This window comes from Nanorana parkeri, unplaced genomic scaffold (assembly GCF_000935625.1).
Source record: "Nanorana parkeri isolate BGI_ZX_2015 unplaced genomic scaffold, ASM93562v1 scaffold889, whole genome shotgun sequence".
Classification (NCBI taxonomy): domain Eukaryota; kingdom Metazoa; phylum Chordata; class Amphibia; order Anura; family Dicroglossidae; genus Nanorana; species Nanorana parkeri.
Window position 1 is genome coordinate 570,861 of NW_017307157.1, and position 7,853 is coordinate 578,713.

Genomic DNA, 7,853 nt, shown 5'->3' on the forward strand with positions numbered 1-7,853 from the left:
CTCATGGGCAGGGCCCTCCTAACAATCTTTTGTTGAATTGTATTGTAACTGTACTGTCTTCCTTTATATGAGGGGTAGCCAAACTCCGGCCCTCCAGCTGTGGTGAAACTACAAATCCCATGATGCATCTCTCTCCGGGAGTCATGTCTGTGGTTGTGAGACTCTTGCAATGCCTCATGGGATTTGTAGTTCCACCACAGCTGGAGGGCCGAGGTTTAGCTACCCCTGATATAAAGGAATATAGTACAGTTACAATACAATACAAGACTACTCCTGAAACCCCAGGCTGCCCCTGCGTTATATTGTAAAGCGCTGCACAAACTGTTTGTGCTATATAGAATCGGTATCATAATAATATTAATAATAATAATAGTTATAATAGACATGTAACATATAAACATTCTATTACACGTGTTCTTTTATTGCCGTTTATTGTTACAGTGGTAAACTTTCTAAAATTTCAATAAATAAAAATGAGTAGATGCCACCATGTGGAATCCACCACTGGCTTGCTTTTTCGCCTGGTGCAGCCATTATGTGAGGGTCCCTCTCTTCATATTGGATGTCATGTATTTTTAAAATCAGGACTGCAGCAGACGAAGCAAGACTCCACCAAAGTGGGTGCAGAGGCAGCCAATCTGGCAGCAAAACAATGCCACCGAAGTCCAAAAATGATACGAGAAGCCCATGACTGGTGGTTGTGGATGGACAGGACCTTTAAGTACTTTAACAGCGATGAATGAATTCACACAGAAAAATACGAGTTTGACTTGATGAGTGGTAATGAGTAATTTCTGTGAAAAATGTATTGCCCGTCAGTATCTGAGTCAGCACAGGTTTTTGTGCAGAGGTTTTGTCTTGATGTGGCTTTAAGGGGAAAAAAAAACTAGAGTGTAGGTGTGGTTAAAGTATCAGAACCCAAGTAACACCGCAATGAAAGCATAAAGTACGTAAAAGTGTACCTACCTGTCAGTGTTATGCTGCAGAAAGATAATAACAGGACTACTACTGCTTTACTTCTCCTCTTCATCTTTCTTAATACTGATGACCTTTCCTGTAACTAAAAGAAGGACCATTTGTTTTTCAATGCATCAAGTAAATAAAAAACAAATTGCAAAAAAAAAATAAAAAATTAAAGGTTAACTCTAACAGGAGATAACAGACCCATACAAAATCCTATGAGAAATCTGTTACCTGAACTGGATTTAGGGTGCATTTACACCCAAATTGGAAGATACTCGCAGGTCCATAGAGGGTCTGTTGACCTGCGATTGTACCTTCCGATTTCCGTGCAATCAGTTAAATTTTTTTGCCGTTTTCTTTTTTTTTTTTACTTTTTGGGCAAGCTTTATGTGAAGTTCAGAGCCTGTCCAGAGTGGACATACTTCACTGTAAACTTGTTTTTGCAACGTTGCACTGAAAAAAGTAGAGCATGCTCTATTTAATTATCTGCGCTATAAATAGCAACGCAACGCACCGGTGTGTACTGTCCCATTCACACCCATTCATTTTTCGTTGCCCTTGCATTACCACATGTTAGAAAACAGATTGTAACGCAATGCAACAGATCCAGCTTGAATGGGCCCTTATGCAATCCACCTAAATGTACATCAAGTGATCGCTCTGACTATAGTAATGCTGCATTGTTAAAGTATATGTAAACTCAATCAGAAAAATCCTATGTAAGTTTTAACAGGTTATTGTAGTTGTAATTTCAGAAGTAATCAGAATTAAGAAGTAATTCTGTAAGAAGTAAATACGTTAGAAGTCATTGGAAAGTAAGTTAATGTAATTTCTTAACATGAAACATGGCCAAATCAGATCGGCGAATGTCAAGTGTGCATCACACTGGCACCAAAAAATGTTAGACGTTTATTAGATTCTTCCTGTTATAGAGTGGCAACACTTTGTTCCTGTCTCCTAGTTTCTCTCCTGTGTTGTCACCCTTGTATCCTGTACTTCTGGTGAAGATGATAAGTGACCATGCCAAGCTCATTTCTCAGGCATGTTTTCTCAGTCAGGAATCAAGGTGTCCATCTTAACCAATGACATGCAGCTGTTCCTGGACCACATGCATGTAGAAAGTGGCTGCATGCTATAGGCAGTACTAAAGGCTATAGACAAAAAGACTAAAAAGGTAATCACATTTTTCTGGAATAAAATGGAAACTGTTCTAGTGTTCTCCCCTCCTTAGCCTGTCAAGGATACACAGTTCACTTGAGGTCCCAAATCACTTACAACCCACCAGTGGCCGAGACATTGACTTCCACGCTGGAGATCTTTGCTTGCAGTATCTTTATACAAGAACTTGGGAGAGAGGGTTAGGGCACAGGACACCCATGATCTTGCAGACTCCAAAAATAGAGAACAAAGTACTTACAGCTTTCACAGATAAAGAACTTTCAAGCCAACATGGCAGTCTATGAATTCAGCTCCTGGTACTAGATGTTGCAGCTAACAACTCCTTGGAGAGAAATCACCATACTTCAGTAAAGGACCAAGCTTCCCAGGCTCCTTATTCAGGCTGACGTTACTCCATGGCATCTCTATACCCTGGCTTCACATACTAGGCCTCAGTCCAAGCACCCTCCTCAGGCACCAGGCCTAGGAGGATATTTATACCCTCTCCCAGCATGCACCACTAGTAACATACCTCCTAGTAGTTGGCCAGGGAGGTATAAACATTCCTGAGTCTGGTGTATTATAATGTCCTGCCCATAATTTGATAAAGCCATGCAACAATTTTCTTGCTATTGTGCAAAAATAAAAACAGTTTTTATGTGTGACACTTTTACCTTCTGGCTCTATGGCTGCAAAAAATGTGTTAGGAAATATAATCTTATTGGTGATAAGAAACAATAACTCTTCCATGTTGGAGTAAATTTGTATGAAACAATTATGCAGATTCATGTATACCTTCCTGTCAGTTACATGGATCTGTTGTAAGTTGCATCATGTGTTGAACAGATGAGAGACGGGTTTCTAATGAGTGTCTATACACTCAATATGCAGCTAGAAGTTTTCATCTTCAAAGATATAAGGGAATGGAAGGCATGCCAGAGCAATGACTTCAGAGCTGGAAGTTAACATTTTGCAGCAAAAGGGGTCCCAAACCAATGACCCCAAGCCTTCTTATAAGAAAATAATGGAGCTATTTTATATGAGAAATATTTTTTGAAGTCCTTGGTGCAGGACACCATTCGCCACAATGTGTTCTAGATAACCCTGTGGATGCTAGTGGGTTGGTGACTACAGTACTTTGTTTGGTGTGCACGCTTTGATTCAGTGCTGAGAGTTAACATCTGCATACTAAGTGTGGCAAGTTTGCTGTGCAAGATAAGTTCCTAGAAAACATTTAATACATTGTTCTTAGATGTGGTGGCTACATTAGTTTTCTTTTTAAAGGAGAACTATGAGGTGAGTGATTTCCACTCATCATGGCGTATATCATGGGCAATAGCTCGCTATATACTGAGCTTTGGGTCATGGTAGGAGGTTAGTATATGTCCTCCTGTGACCCTAAAGAGAACTATGGGGAAAAACACTTACCCCATAGTTCTCTTTAGAGGGGTTTTTTTTCTTATTGATCCTACAATAACACATATGCTGTCCTAGGGGGGCTCATTAGACTTATTTCATGTAGGAAGCCACGGTTGTCACCTAGGCTGCTCTCCTGATTTGAACTACAAACAAATCTTTCTTTCTTCATCTCCATGACATGATGGGTGGAGGGATTAGTAGTTTAGAGAAGATAGCTTGGGAGGAATATAAATATATGCATTTTTCTGTACTTGCTGAAAATATATCTGAATAAAAGGAAACTAATGCAGCCACAAAATCTAAGGACTGTTAAGCTGCAATATATATATTTTTTGTTCTTGGGTTTCGGTATCCTTCAACTTCTTACGTCAATTTTATGACTATTAACAGATGATCGGTTTACACAAAGGCCAGCAAAAACCTTTGTTTAGAATACGGTGGGGAAGTGTTGTTAACAAGAGCCCCGTCACTTCCTTTACTGGAGAAACCAAGTCAAACCATGACACACAGGGTGTCACAAGGGCAGGAAGTGAAGGGAGATGCATGCAATATGAACCACACGGCTCCAGCTCTAATCCGCTCCGCGGCCAAGCGGTGCAGGAGGAGAACGCTGTGAGTGGCTGGCGTATCTCCTCCGCGCACTGCTCAGCCTCCAGCACTCCAGGTAGCCCAGTGGTTCACTGATGTCACACAGCTCCCGGAAGCACCCCAAGAGGTCATTGATGTCCGCCTGCCTGGCCACCTTGTAGATCATAGCAGCCACAGCATAGACGCCCAGGTCCCCTGGTCCTGCTTCCGGTCATTGGAAAAAAAATATTCTCCTTTTCATGTGGTTCGCTAGACAGTGAACCCTGCACCCTCTGAATAAAGTGGTCCTGCTCCCGGTAGGAGAAATGTACCTGGATGTATGCTGTATGAGCCCTCATTCATCACCCGCTGAAGCTTGTGAAATGATGCCTGCTGAATATGGTGCATACTGACTAGGGATGCACCGATACTAGTATCGGTATCGGTGCCGATGCCGAGTATTTGGGTGAGTACTCGTACTCCACTGCCTAGCCCGATACTTCCAGTATCAGGAAGCCGACCAATCAGGAAGCCTTGTAATGACACGGCGCCCGGTTTTCTGACTGGCCGGGAAGCTGGCTTCATGCTCCCTCCTTACCTCATGACAAGGGAGCATAAAGCCGGCTTCCCAGTCATTACACGGTGCTCGGCTTCCTGATTAGCCACAAAGCTGGATCCATGCTTTGTCGCCACCTAGTGACGAGAAGCATGGGGACGGCTTCCCTGCTAATTCTTTGTGGCTATTGAGGAATATATTTAAAATACATTTTCGTTCCCAGAGTTCAGCTTTAAGGTTAGCGTAAAGTACAACTGAAGCCAAAACTTTGTTTCCAGTTTTGGATAGAGTAGAGAGGGATTAGAACACCTGTCAGGTTTTTATTGCTATCTGTGTACCCATTAGGGAGATTCACCTTCTATTTGTCCTGGTGATGGTTATCACTGAAAGGGAACGGAAGAGAAAATTCCATATTTTGGGTTCTCACCAGAACGGGACTAGATGGGAAATCTGCCAATGGGGACACTAGTTCTGGTGACCCTGCTGACCACCAGGGATATCCCTCTCTTTGGAGGAAATTATTCTTACTTCCTGATGGGGCTATTGGACAGGAAGTGAAGGGAATACTTACAATGGGACATATGGCAAAAAAGCTGACAGGTTATAACCCTCCCTTACTCTATCCAAAACTAAAAAAAAAAGTTTTGGCTTCAGTTCTGCTTTAATATTTTGGACTTTGAGATAGATTTAAAAAAAAGAATGCTAACGGCAAAGTATCAGACCACAGGAAATGACAGAGCTAGTGGGAGTAGAGGACACTGTCTATCACTGTAACCACAATGGCAAATACCCACACCCCCACATATACACAAATGGCTTAAAAGGGAGTTTTTTGGACAACATTGTATAAAGGGAGTGCATCCCATCTGTCTAATAAAAGGGTTTGGGGTAGAGTTTTCAGACTAGGCCACAACACAAGGAGGTGAATATTGTACAGGCTGACCACAAGCCACAGTCAAATCTGCTAACACTCTTTACAGCCAGGCCTCTTGCTAAGTGCTCAGCCACACGGGAAACTTCATCAAGGAAATATGCAAAACACATACATGGCCCGTTCACACTAACTGCACAGTAAAAGGCAGCATTTGACCTTATGGCTAGTGTCTGCTGAAGTGACAGCGATGATCCGCGGTGCCTTGCATCGTAACTTTTTTCTTTAAGATTACTTTGAGTGTACAAACCGTGCACTCCATTCAGGTCCCTGCACAGCAGCACCATGTATTCACACTGCAAACTTCCTCCCTGTTACTGTCTACACAAACAGCAATAAAAACATATTTTCAGTAGAGCGGATTAGAGCTGAAGCCGTGTGGTTCATATGGTTCAGTATGGACAGGGCACATAGAGAACAATTCTTGTGCATGTGCCCTCACAGGGAGCTGCATTCTTCTACTGCTGAAAAATTAAGCCCTCCACACAAGTGCCAATCAGCTCATAGGCCCTGTTAACACATACTGTAGGCGTACCGGGAATATGTGTTGCGTCTGTGTGCAGTTTTTGCCATGTTCAGTTCAATCGGCTGCTGCACACGTGACAAACATGGCAAAGAAGCTCATGCAGCATTTTAAGCTGTGGGCTTCCCGTGCATTTGTGCGCATTTAACGTATGTCCATGTTCTGGGAAAACACAAGTTCTCCCCGGCCTCGTTCGGGGTGCCATTAACAAATAAAGGCACTGAAAGGTGGACGCATGTTTTTTACGTGTTCCGTGGATGGCACGGAATGCAAAGGTGTGAACTGGGTTATAGTCTCCATTACACCTAGGCATTCTGTAGCTTAAGGCTCAAAGCTACAAAACGCTGAAGACAAGGAATCCCATTGTTTACTATGACTCCTATTCACATCTGAGTGTTATGTCGCCTGTAGCAAAATGCATGCTACTGAGCTACTTAACTGCAGATTTCTGTGCTTTTGGCCACAAAGACTTGCCTGGAAATGCACAGCACAAGCGTCTTGCGTCTTTTCTCTTTTTTTTTTAGTGTTTTGTCGCACAGGAGCCAGCCTTCTATGGAAAAAAAACACTGGGGAACAAAATGGAGGACAGCACAGGCTGAAAAACGCACAACAAAATTCTTGAATAAAGCTTATAAACCACTTGGCATATGAAATTCAATGCGCATAAAAAGGCTTAGAAAAATCCTAAAAAGACGCCTGAAACACTGATTCACATAATTTTTAATCCATTAGCTAATGACTCATAATCCAACAGATAATAATTGATAATAATTAATAATCCAACAGATAATAATTAACAATAATTAATTATCCATAGATCATATTTCACAACAAATTATAGTCCATTAGACAATCATCTTTAATAACTAATAATCTATGAGATAATGATTTATAATCCAACAGATAAATATTCAAAATAATGAATAATCAATAGTTCATAATACATAACAATTAATTATCCATAGTTCATAATTCTTGAAAATTAATCATTCATACATCATAATTCATAATAATTAATAATCCCTTACATAATAATTTATAATAATTCATAATCTATAGTTAATAATTGCTAATCAATTAAATAATTCATAATCCATTAGCATAAAATGCATAATAATTCATAATTAATAATGCATAATCAATTATTTTAGAATCCATTAGAATAAAATAATTCAGAATTCATAGATAATAATTATTCATAATAATTCATAATCCCTTAAATAGTAATCCATACTAATTCAGAATCCATTAGATAGTAATTCAAAATAATTCATAATCCATTAATAGTACTTCATATTAATTAATAATCCATTCAATTGTAATTCATAATAGTTCATTGGAGTTCATAATCCATTAGATAGTAATTCAAAATAATTCATAATCCATAATTCAAATTAATTCATAATATATTAAAAAATAATTAAAAATAATGTATAATCCTTAGGTTGTAATTCATAATCTATTATATAATAATTCATAATAGTTCATACTCCATAGATCATTCAGATGGTCAGTGGTGACAAATTAAAATATTACCTGTGTTTAATTGCCCATCATGAATGCAGAATGTACTTAGAAGATGACAGGAGGTTGTAGTGACTCTGCAAACACAAAACAACCAGATAAAGAGACACAATATGATAACCATATAGCTAGGCTTCTGTGTAATTGTCACATACAGTATGTCACTGGTGTCAATGTCATACTGGAGGATGTGGTAGTGTGGGATGTGTAGA